Source organism: Electrophorus electricus, chromosome 7, assembly GCF_041902795.1.
Source record: "Electrophorus electricus isolate QZ-2024a chromosome 7, ASM4190279v1, whole genome shotgun sequence".
Taxonomy (NCBI): domain Eukaryota; kingdom Metazoa; phylum Chordata; class Actinopteri; order Gymnotiformes; family Gymnotidae; genus Electrophorus; species Electrophorus electricus.
In genome coordinates this window covers 16020001-16032907 of record NC_137503.1, presented here as the reverse complement: position 1 = coordinate 16032907, position 12907 = coordinate 16020001, and positions in this window count along the sequence as shown.

Below are 12907 nucleotides of genomic sequence, written 5' to 3'. Positions count from 1 at the left end.
AGACTCAGCGCAAACGCACAGTGTCAACTGGAGTCAGCGAACGCAGTCCCACGCGGTCCCACTCGAGCGGCGCTTGCAGACTCCACCTTAATTATTAAGGTGGATAACCTTGCACTTTATGAGCAAACCTAGCAGACCTCTCTTTGTACGTGTCCTGCGCAAATGCAGATGGAAGTTCATAAATGCTGAACAGCAACACGACGCCAAATAGTTTACTAGGTAAATGCATGTATGTACGTAGAATAGCAAAGAGTAACGGACACACACGTACGCGCATGCATAGCTGTGACTTTTTTATGTAATGAGGGAAGATTGGAAAACGACTGGAATGATTTTATAGCAATATGTGATACAAAACTTTACCAGTTTTACAGTAATTATTACATCGGATAACATTTTCAGTATACATTTAATACAGAAATCACAAAATACATTAAATGTGAAAGACGTCTCCCATTTTTATACTCCATACTTCTGTATTTTGGGGGTTTACATAGACTTAGAAATATTAACCCAATAAAAACATCAATATCAGTGCTAAACTACAGTCATCTTAACATTCTTCCATGGCAAAAGTACATTTTAGCATTTTAGCGTGCAAGGCTCTCTCTCTCTCTCTCTCTCTCTCTCTCTCTCTCTCTCTCTCTCTCTCTCTCTCTCTCTCTCTCTCTGTGTGTGTGTGTGTGTGTAAGTGTGTGTGTCTATTTCAGAACCTCATTTCAGAGACTCAAAATTAGACTCCATGACTTTGCTGTAGTGCAATGTATAGCAGAGATGCTCAGCCCTCAGTAATATCTGCCATATTTAAAAATTACTGTACATTTTGACAGTTTGACACAGTATAATGATGTATTGACAAACACACAATGTTTTTCTTGTTTTACTGTTTAACAGTGTTTAATAATAGTATGTTATCGTTTGTAACGTAATGAAATTCTGAAATCCATCATGTATAATTGTAAGCTACTTCTGGGATGGACTGACAGGTATCCACCACTGCCATAATGACGTCTTGTTTGTTTGAAAACCCTAAATCAGGTATTATCTGCAGGTTGTGTAGTGTATGCTTCAGTGTTGGATTCAGATTAGGTGACTTACCTATTCAGTCAATAACCTTCCTCCTTTTGACTGTATGTCACTCCATGGCTGTCCAGAGAAATATTTCCAGCCATTGTGCTGTGCAGTGAGTTGTGGCCATTGGCATGTAAATGACAAAACTCAGACCACATCAAGTAGCAACTATTTTGTTATATTGTGTAGAAACATCTGTATATTATTTATAAGCAAATTATGTGTTATGTGCAATTACAATGTAACATCCTGGGTTTCCATAGAATCCAGCTCACTTCAAGCATTTTTTTCCAGTTTCATGAAAACTGACCTCTGCTTTTCTGACAGGATAAAATTGCAGGGCTTTTACACTACACTGTTGCACTACAATTGCATTTGCACATAGTGCCTTTAAGCAAGTTTTAAAAGCCATTATGTCATGCCATGTAATGCCATTAATATCAACTACAATATAAACATAGTCTGTAGAGTAAAATCTGTAGGCAATTTCCTTTTAGAAAGCAATTAAAATGCCATGTGACTAGACACGATATGCAGAATGCTGATAATATGGACAGACATAAAATGCAAATCTTCTAAGTGCATCTTCAACTGTTATGTGCTGCGATCACTTAAAGCAGCAGAATACACAACACTCATCAATTAGATCAGCCCAATATTCCTATTGTTAATACTAAGAACATTTTAAATAAACATTTCTTTGCACTGATTTGCTTAATTCATTATACCTAGTTAAAAGCCTTTTCATCGTGATTGTGATCTTATCTTCAGAAAATGCTGGTGAGATGATTGATGGTTGATTTGAGAGAATATGCCAGCCAACCAGACAGCAAGGTCTCCACAGCAATATTGACACTCTTTTTCTGGTAACACCATTATTTCATATTTCTGGAGTTTCATTTGAGGTTAAGTGGAAAGCTGTGTGGACTTTAAAAGGTGCCAGTTACACACAGCATAATCTGCTGATGGAGAACGCTAAAAGTAAAAAATATTCAGATTGTAGTATGCAAAAATGTACGCAGTTCAGGATTCGGGAGAAGAATGCAAATGGATGTTTATGCAGGGTCATTAAAACATTACTGAAATGTGTGTAGGAGATTTATGATAACTACATGCCCCAAGCACTTTTTAAGTGATCTTTATTTGCACAAGCCTCAATTTTATAATAAAAAATTGCAAAGCTGCAGTCTGACATGTCTCATAGGCAGAAGTAACCTATCATTGCACTCATACCATACATTTATTATTACAATATAAATTAATTAATGGATTTGGTAGTGTCTAGCTAATCCGATTATCAGAGCATATCTCAAATTATGCATGCCCATTGAAACCTACCCCATTGCTTTCTGGCAGGCCTGAATTTTCAGACTGGCCTTTTGGGATGACCTGGATTTTTTTTTTAAATTTAGAAACATGGAAGCAAGCACAGTAATGCATAAGAAAACCTACATATATCGTTATGATAAATCATATACGAACAATATTGGGTCAGTTTGAATGGTGTCAGTCCCAGACTACAAGAACAGCAGCAGCAGCACCAGCCAGGCGACTGGCCTGATCGTAGCAATCGCAGCATGTCTGCGTAACGAAGTGTCAGGACACAGGTAGGTGTGAATCCAAATGTGAGAGTTTACTGAAACACAGGCAGGAAGGAGTTAAGAGGTGGGTTGGTAGTACAGTTGTTAGCGAAATGGGAATTGTGAAGAGGGGAGTCAAGGATACAGTCCAACGTCAAAACCAGCAGGCAGAATCTGAAGTAATCCAAAGGGCCAGGAGTAAGGCATCGTCTAGGGAGGAAGCCTGAGGTCAATAGCCAGGAGAAGCAACAGGAACAGGGAACGCTCAGTATGCATGTAAGAGTAACACAATACTTTGAGAGTAGGATAGGGAAATCGGGAGGTTATAAAGGAAACTGAAATGAGAGACAGGTGTAGCTCAGGCGAGGGTGATCTACGTCTGGGTGGAGAAAGGCTAGTGGGTTGGACTGAAACTGTCACAGTCTGCTGGCTGAGGTCTTGGGGAAGCATGTGAGCAGGAGAGGCAGTCTCTGCTGGATGTGCAGCACAGTTAAGCGGAGCCATATCTGGGTCACAATGCACAGAGCCATAGCCTCCCCTGGAAGAGCTCCGTTCCATTGCTGGGAGAGCAGTGGGTTGCAAGCCAGCATGTCCAAGAGCAGTAGTAGGGGGAGGGCTGCTTCTCAGGTTCCCTCCATCTAGAGCTGTGTTGAAGTACATGCATGTGGGCGCGCACACACACAGACCTAATTATATGAACACTCAACAGATAGCATGAAGTACGCGTATTCATGTCAATGAAAATTGGAAGAAAAAACTGGCAAACTGGACGTGCACTTCGCTTTGCTGACGTGGACCTCTGTTTGATATGTCCTGTTTCTGCTAAAAACTGGCTCTCATCCAGGCTGGCAATCAGAAGGCAGGACAGTATTCTTCATGAAGGACCCCAACAAGGGCCACAGACCATCCAACTACAGACTAATAATTTACCTGCCCACAAGATGAAAGCTTGAGTCAGGATTACTAGCCTCCAAAGTGAAATAGGGCCATCCAGAAGATTCCAAAAACAAATAGACTAACCTAAATGTTGCCTTTATTGACTACAAGAAAGCATATGACTCCAAACCACAGATATGGTTTCACAAATAACTAGCCCTGTATAAAGTCAATAAGACCAGAAGTGCTTAGTGGAACACTGGAAAACAACACTATAAGCCAACTCCAAGATAATTGTGCAGGTCACCATAAAGTCTGATATATGTTAAGGAGATACATTGTCCCCATTATTGTTTTGCACAAGCCTGAATCTTCTTAGCCAGATCGTCAATAAGAGTGGGTACAGGGACAGATTCAGGAAAGAAACCACTATCAGCCACCTCCTGTACATGGATGACATCAAGCTGTATGCCAAGATGGAAAGGGACAATGACTCACTGACAATTGACCAGGATCTACAGCAAGGAATGTCATTTGGTCTGGAGAAGTGTTGTCATCTGATAGTAAAAAGGTGGAATAGTGACCAGGACAGATGCAACTGAATCTCCATAAAGCTGTAAGAGACCTGGAGGACAGTTATAAATGCCTGAGGATTCTTCAATCACACAAGAACCATGATGCAGTTGAGAATGTCAGCAACATCCAAGTAACTCCATAGGGAAAGGCATAAACATGTATGCCCTGCCAGTCATCAGATGTCCAGCAGGCACTCATGGCACTTATTAAGCTAGACAGGAGAAGAACTGGGTAGAGTGCTTGGGTACATCCAACCTCCAAAGGATGTATACCAGCTGGAAGGAGAGGGGGAAGGGATCTACTAAGCGTAAATCCACTATCTAGGGTGAGACATGAAACATCCATAAATACATCTGATCAATGGCCCCCAAAAGATGGAATGCCTCAGTCAGATTGGGAAAATGAAAGCAGAGGAGGTGCCATGGCAGGATAAGGCTCTCCAAGAAATGTACCATCACAGATAGCAGAGGTGGCTGACATAAGGCAATCTGAAGGCAGGACTGAAGGACAGCACAGAGTCAGTAATCATGGCAACACAAGATCAAAATAAAAAAATCAATCAAAATTTATTTATATAGTGCTTTTTACAACAGATGTCACAAAGCAGCTTTACAAATGTCCAAGCCTCCAGTGAAGGTGACAAGGTGACAATGGCAAGGAGAAACTCCCTAGAGCATGAAGAAGAAACCTTGAGAGGAGCCCAGACTCAACAGGGGGGCCCATCCTCCTCTGGTTGACAACAGTCACCACAATAATAACTATTTTAAGAGTATAATAAATGTTTTAAAAAATAAATAAAAATAAGTAATTAATGTCTAGTCCAATTTTCTAGAGGTCCTAATCTTGTCCCGATTGTGTGCATGCATCTGAGACCCAATCCACAATAGAATGTCCATTAAGGGCAATGGAGATCTGGGGTTGAAGTGTGGTGGGCTATAGGAGGGGACATCAGGGGCTGCTCTCATTCAACAAACTTGACTGACAAAAGAGAGGTGAAGTGACACCATCATAACATCCCAGCTTACCATAACTCTCTATGCCCATGGACCTCCAGAGCTTCACTTTTACCTAAGATGGTAGTTAATAAAATGCCTGACTATACAGATAGGCTTTCAACCTAGACTTAAATACTGACACTGTGTCTGAGTCTTGAACACTTACAGGAAGGTTATTCCATAAAGTACTATGGTGTATCACACCACAGAAGACCCAAGATACAGGCAGCAATTAGTAGCAGGATGCAAGAGGCTAGCAGGGAAAAGACACAATGAAGTAGCAGGGATTGTATACAAGTATATATGCAAGCCATATGAGCTGGACATCCCCAAGTCCAAATGGCAAGAACTGCAAAGAGTGGTGGAGAACAAGAAGGATAACATACCTCCAGATTCAGATAGATAAACAAGTAGTGGTAAACCAAGCAGACATTGTGATAGTAGATGTAGAAAACAGCAGTCCTAATACATGTTGCAGTCCCAGGTTATGGAAACATCCAAGGCAAGGAATATGAAAACAAACAAACAAACAAACAAACAAACAAACAAACAAAAAACCAGGGGCCGATAGAAGACATAGAGATAAAGTAGAATGTTAACACCAAAGTTGCCCCATTGGTAATAGAGGAACTTAGCTGTGGCCCCTAAATTGGAGGAGTGGCCCCAAGAGATCCCATGATTGACATCAATATCAGTCCAGAAGAGGGCAATCTATAACCAGTGAAAATACTGTGCCACACCCTCAAACTCCCAGGCCTCCGGTCGAAGGCATGAGAATGACAACAAAATGTATAATCACCCACTGGAAGGGTGAGTCAGCAATTATGCATTCAGTATGTTTCTTGCTTTGCCAATTTCTGCACAGGTTTGTGGTGAAACTAAAGACAAGACTGCATACTTTAGTCACCATTCTCATACTGAAATGTATATGTCCTTCCCTATTTACATTTTCTGACAAGGACAGAATTTTTAAAACTCTCCCTTTTTGCCACTCAGCTTTATTTATATAAGGACTTTTGGTTTTTTTTTATTCACCTTCAGATCTGCTGAACACCATGTTTGTATTCCTTATCTCTGACAGGCAGCTCAGACTGCATCTTAAAGGTAATCTCCTCAAAAAGCACTGGAAAGAAACCAGCGCTCACGAACAAAGCATCTCCAAAGGGCATAAAAATGTCCATGAAATATCACCAAATGTCTCAAGCTTCAACAAATGGCTGCACGGTATATCAAAAGTCACATATTCCCTACCACTATTTAGCATGTGAAAATATGCAAAGACATAAGTGGCTTCCATGAATAAGCACAAAAATGTAATTTGTTATGTACATGTGGAAAATACAGACAGGGAAGCAAACCTGTGTCAAAACAATGCCACAGAGGCTACATTTTCAGATATTTGATATGCTGAAAGCTAAAGATGAGATCAATACTTTAATGTAGCAACACAAAAGCACCTTAGACATTGGAAGTGCTGCAAAGGCTAGGAGAATGTAGAAGAGAAGTGTGTTTTTTGTATGTTGCCGAACAAATAAATGTGTGTGTTCATAATATCACCCAGAATGATATTGTACAGATATTGTAAATGTGAAGGGTAAAACACAGTGAAGTTTGTGCTCTCTGATAAATTTATTTGTCCTAATAGACTGATGGCAGTAATATAAATAATTTTACTACATTTAGGTGATGTTCACAGTCAAAGGATATGGGTTGGCTAACACAATGTGTAAATAAGTGCAGTGACTTATACTTGTTTATATCTGCATTTGATGGGTTGTTTGACAAATAAAAATGGAAGTTTGAAGATATGAGTTTTATAAACTTTATACAGACCCTGCTTGTCTTTCTATTTATCATCGCCATCTTTATAATTACCCATTAGCCTCATTACCATGCGCTTTTTGTGAGACTTGATGGATAGGATGCAGGCCATGAGTAACACAACTGACATTCAGTGATCAGTAACTGACCAGTGTGCTAAGCAGTAATGTTCATATGCTTTGAAATGAAACTTCATAGCATCATGCAAAATTATTGTTTAAAGCCTTTTAAATACACAGTGACCTAGATAAGGTTGTGATCTAATTGCAACTGTGCCTATCAAATTGGGCTCTGAATGTATGTCTGGGATGTGGTTCTGGAATGTTTGGTAATAAACATTTTTGTTTCATGATAGGTACAATTAGATGAGGACATTTTACTGTTTTTAATGGACAGAAGTTTCATGCTTTAGCATTCTACTTTATTAAAGAAATTATAATTATAATAGTGTCCTATAAGACCAGACTGGAGTCATTGCACCAAAAGCTCAGGAGTTCTCTAGACCAGTGATGTACAGCTGATTATAGAGATGGAGCTCATAGTTGGTTTTATGCTTTAGTATAGGTAAAATGAATATATTTTACAAGCTTAGATCATTATTCATTTCCTTCCATGTAAGGCATGATGTAATTCCGTTCCTTACCACATGATGTCCCCATGCTTCAGTAGAAAGAAACTTTCTTGCGTAGTATGCAAAAAACATAATTTAACCAAGACTTTCGTGCACTCTTTCAAGGTGTTGTTTATTTGTTAAAACAATGCTCCTCATCCCACAAACTGAACTAGTAATAATAAACACATCACAGTCTCATAACTAGAATTGAAAATGTTGCATCTTAAATTAATCTATAACTAAGGACCTTTACCTTTACTGTTAAGGGCAACAAATGCTTAGCCTGTGTTTCCCAAGGCTATGTACATGTTCAAGAGCTTAAACGAGTCTCAGCACATTTTCTCAAGGATCTGGTACATTCTTCAGCAGAGACCAATCTGTCACTAGTAGGTCACAGAGCTATCACTGGTCATTTTTTTTGTAGAGAAACCAGCGCAATTTATTGAATGGTGATTTTATTCTGTTATTTTCTGCTGCAAGCACAAATGGATCCTTAATTGACCTGAGATAAAAGGAGGTTTGACCTCATTTCCACACCAACTGTCTCCATAGGTTTTCCTGGGACTTCCTTGCTGCGGCATGTCACAAATGAGTGAATAACTGTCTGTTATTTTAAAGCAACAGGAAAAATGTGTCACACCAGTCCAAATGTCAGCTGTTTGCAAATTTATACTCAAATCAGAGAAAATATTACCAAAAAACAGAATTATATTCAATTTTACTTTTGAAACTGCTTTAAAAATTGTTATTAATCATTACATTACATTTTCAGCATTGGCCAGGCACTTTTACCCAGACTGGTTTACATACATTTATATGTGACATAGTGTGTGCTCCTGGGAATCAAACCCACAACCTGGGTGGTACCAGCACCTTGCTCTACTATGTGCACTGCAGACTGGGGCAGCAAATCACTACAGATGACCTGAGGAGAGCCACCTCACCCAGTGCCCATTAAACAGCTAGCTGGCCATAATTTCAATAGTGGTCAGTCTGGCAGCTTCTCACTCAGGAGAAGCGTGGCCTTCAACCCAGCCCTTCCATCTATGCATATAGATAAAAAATCATGTGCCTTCACACACCATTCTAAAAAGACGCCTGGGCGCACTGATTATTTATTTGTGTGTGTGTGTGTGTGTGTGTGTGTGTGTGTGTGTGTGTGTGTGTGTGTGTGTGTGTATGTATGTGTGTGTGTCCAACCAGGTCTGTTTAAATTCGTTAAAGGCAGGTTTATGGCATTCCAGAATGCCTGGAATACATCAATAGTCCAGATATGAGGATGACTAGTGTTTTGGCTTATATGGAACCTTTACATACAAATACTGTACTCTCATCAGTCACTTTATTAGGAACACCCATATATCGTCTCATTAATGTAATTATCCAATCAGCCAGTCATGTAGCAGAAGCACAGTGCAACAAAATATTGAGCTACAGGCCAACAGTTTCAGTTAACATTCATAACATTCACAATGGGGAAATTAATGTGATCTGAATGACTTTGACTGTGGCATAGATGTTGTTGCCAGATGGGCTGATTTGAACATTTCAGAAATTACTTAACTCCTGAGATTTTCATACAGAATCATCTCTATTGTTTGCAAAGAATGGTGTCGGAAAAAAACAACAACCCACATCCAGTGAGCAGGGAAAAAACTTCTTAATGAGAGAGGTCAGAGGAAAATCACCAGACTTGTTCAAGCTGTCAGGAAGACTATTGAAACTCTACTAACTATTCTTTACATTTAGTTGACACTTTTACCCAAAGCAACTTGCAATTATGACTGAGTACAACTTGAGCAATTGAGGGTTAGGGGTCTTGCTCAGGGGCCCAACAGTGGCAGCTTGGCAGTGGTGGGGCTTGAAACAGCAACCTTCCAACTACATCAACCACTGAGCTACCACTGCCGTTTACTACCTTAGTGAGTGGAAAGGCTTCTGAGAACATCTCAGACCTTGCAGAAGACCACAACAGTTTGCACTCTGTCAGCCAAGAACAGGGACTGGCTAGTATAAATGAAAAATGATTACTGAAACTTTGGAAAAACACTGCCTGTTGTAATGCCTCTTGATTTTTGCTGTGGCATGCAAATGGTACTATCAGAATTTGGCAAAAGCAACATATATCAATAGACCCAACTTGCCTTTCATTAACAGTTCAGGCTAGTGATGGTGGTGTAATTATGTGAGGAATGTTTTCTTGTGAGGACTGTTTTCAGTGTAGCATTATTTAATGCCACAGACTGATCCTTTATGGCTGCAATTTACATAACTTATTACAAAGTTACTTCCAACACAATAATGCACCATTTCACAAGTAATCTCAAACTTCGTTCCATGATCTTGACAATGTGTTCAGTGTACTTCAACGGTCTCTACAGCTACCAGAGCTGACTTCAACAGAGCCTCTTTGGCATGTTGTAGAAGAGTAGGTTCGCTGTATAAATGTGCAGCTAACAAATCTGCAGCAATTATGTGACTATGAAAGAGACATGTCGTTTTTTTTTTATTCAAATGTTCCAGAATTGTATATTACCCCTCACTGAGTTAGCGTGAACTTTCTAAATGCATTGCAGCACTTACTTGGCAGTTGCTGGCATGTCACGCTTTTTCCCGCTGCCTTGGAATCTGTTTTATTTGAATTTGTTTTCACTGCTGGATGCGCTCAGTCACACCCAATTTGAAGGTATTAGTAGATAAGGACTTGAAATTCCCGTTTTACAACACTACAGAGTCATTGCAAGAGAAGGGTTTTCCTTTGAGCCTCCTACCTGCTGGCTTTGTGTCTAATTTTTGTGCAGTCAACCCAATGAGATACCACCAGGGATATCAAATGGCATGCTGTAATATCATAATTGAAATGCACTATGTCATACCATATACAAATTGCCATTTAAAGTGACAAAGAATAAGTCTGGACTGCAGAGTGTTAGGGCTGATATCTGCATTTGACCTTCAGATGATACACACTTTAATTCATGATTCATACTCAGCTTTGAGAGTGAATGATTATTATCAATAAACATTATATGGTCAAGAGTATGTGAACACCTTACTATCACACCTATATGGTTGAATATCCCATTCCAAAACCATGAACATTCATATGGACCTGCCCCCATTCCCCCATCTTCAACCTTTGCATATATAACCTCTGGGAATGCCAATCGCAAGATTATGGAATGTGTCTGTGTTAATTATGTCCATTCTGGCAAATGAGTATTTGTGAGATCAGTATCTGAGGATGGATGAGAAGGTCTGGCTACAAAGATTGTTCATTGGGGCTTAGGTAAGGTTCACTTTATGCAGAGGGGTACAGTGAGGCTGGAACAGGAAATGACCTTTGCTAAACTGCTGCCACATAGTTTGAATCATAGCATTGCCTAAAATGTCTTTGTATGCTGTAGCACTAACACTGCACTTCACTGGTAAAACAGGGCAAAGCCCAAACCCAGAAACAGCCCTAGACCACTAAATCTCCTCCACCAAACTTTACTGTTGGTACTATGCATTCTAGAATGTATTGTTCTCCTGGTATCCACTAAAGCCGGATTCATTCATTAGACTGACAGAAAGTGAAGTGTGATTCATCTCTTGAGAGAACAGGTTCTGACTACTAAAGAGTCCAATGGTGGAGTGCCTTGTGTGGCTTATGTGCAGGTGCTCTGTCATAGAAACCCATTTCTCAAAGCTCCCAACATACAGTTCTTTTGCTACTGTTGGTTCCAGAGGTAGTTTGAAGTATAGTATAAGGAATTGTCTTCATGAGTTTCATCACTCAGGTGATAATAGCACTTACAGTTGACCAGGGCAGATCTAGCAGGGCAGAAGTTCATGAACAAGTCATGAACTTACTTGTAGCATAGGTGGTATCCAGTAACAGTGCTATATTTAAAATCGTTGAGCACTTTAGTATGACACATTCTACTGCCAGTGTTTGTCTATGGAAATTGCATAACTATATGTTTGTTGTTATCAAACTGTTAGCAATGGGTGTGGCTGAAGCAATGAAACTCACTAACTGGGAGTGTCCACCAGAGGTACATATTAACACACTCCATTTACTCTATTACAATTACTTAAGTAACTTTTTTTTTACTCTTACTCAAATATTTCCAAGGTCAAAAATGTACTTTTACACCATTATATTCAGGTACAAAATTAAATAATTTTAATTCAGCCCACATTTTGTGCCAACAATTTTCTTGCCAAACATGACTGGCTACTTCGCTGATTCTGATTCTCTTGTAACTACTCAGCCTACTGAGTCATGCCCAGTTTTAGAGACCAACATTGTGAACACCTGTCCAATTAGGACCCTCAGTTTCCTGGCAACCAGTTACTTACAGAAGGAACAAGCTGATAGGTTGAAGATACCCCAGCCATCCTAAAGCACCATCATGCCAGCTGTATTGATTGGTATAATTAACCTGAAACCAGTCCATCCAACAAGTTGTAGCAATGTCCAGTTTTCCAAATACAACCGGAGCTATCGTCAGCATTCATGTTGCTATAACTCCTGCAGGTGTCTGCAGCTACCCCATTAAGCACCGGACCCACATAGCGCAGAGGGGAGATGCGATGGTGGTGCTCTCACTCTGGCACGGTTCTCCACCGGTCAAAGATACACTCTGACTTTGTAAAGAGAGTCAGTTAATTGTGGCGACCTTTAAATCGGACCACTTTACCCCCCCCTTGAGCCACAGTGCACTTGTGGAACTAACACAAGTGACTGCTGCAAAAACATACTACCACTCAAACCTACATTTATTGGTGATGGCACTGCTGAGGCCTCTAGACAGCATATTCAGACACATTGCCACTATACCCATAGTTCACTGTAAATGTGGTGAATAACCAATGTATGCTACTTATAGGCAAAGCTCCCACAATGCATAGCAATTTCCTATGGCAGATGCAGTATTTAGTAGGATTGCCAGTATAACAGACATGTTGACAGGTTTGGTACTGTTATCTCAGGGGAGTGGAAAGTAAGGGTTAATGAATGTTAATGAAATGCGAACCAGAATAAATGAAACTCAAGAAATAAGCATTATGGTATTTCACTCAGTAGTTTTTAATGATAAAATGGGAACGTGGATGCCGCTGTATGGCTGGGTATTATTAAAGTCACTGAAACTGTAAAACATTGCTAAACTTCCTTCCTTCAAAATAAGTAGACAGGTGGTATGATTTTACCGCGTCTACTTATTGTTGATGATCTGGATAGTTTACACAATGAAAGGTCACTATGATATATTTTTACCTACAAACTAGTGTTGTCCAAATTGTGTCTGTTGTCTCCCTTATGGGTACCCTATGTAGTGTTCTATAATAACTACAATAACAGAATATGATGTGACTAGTGAATGAGT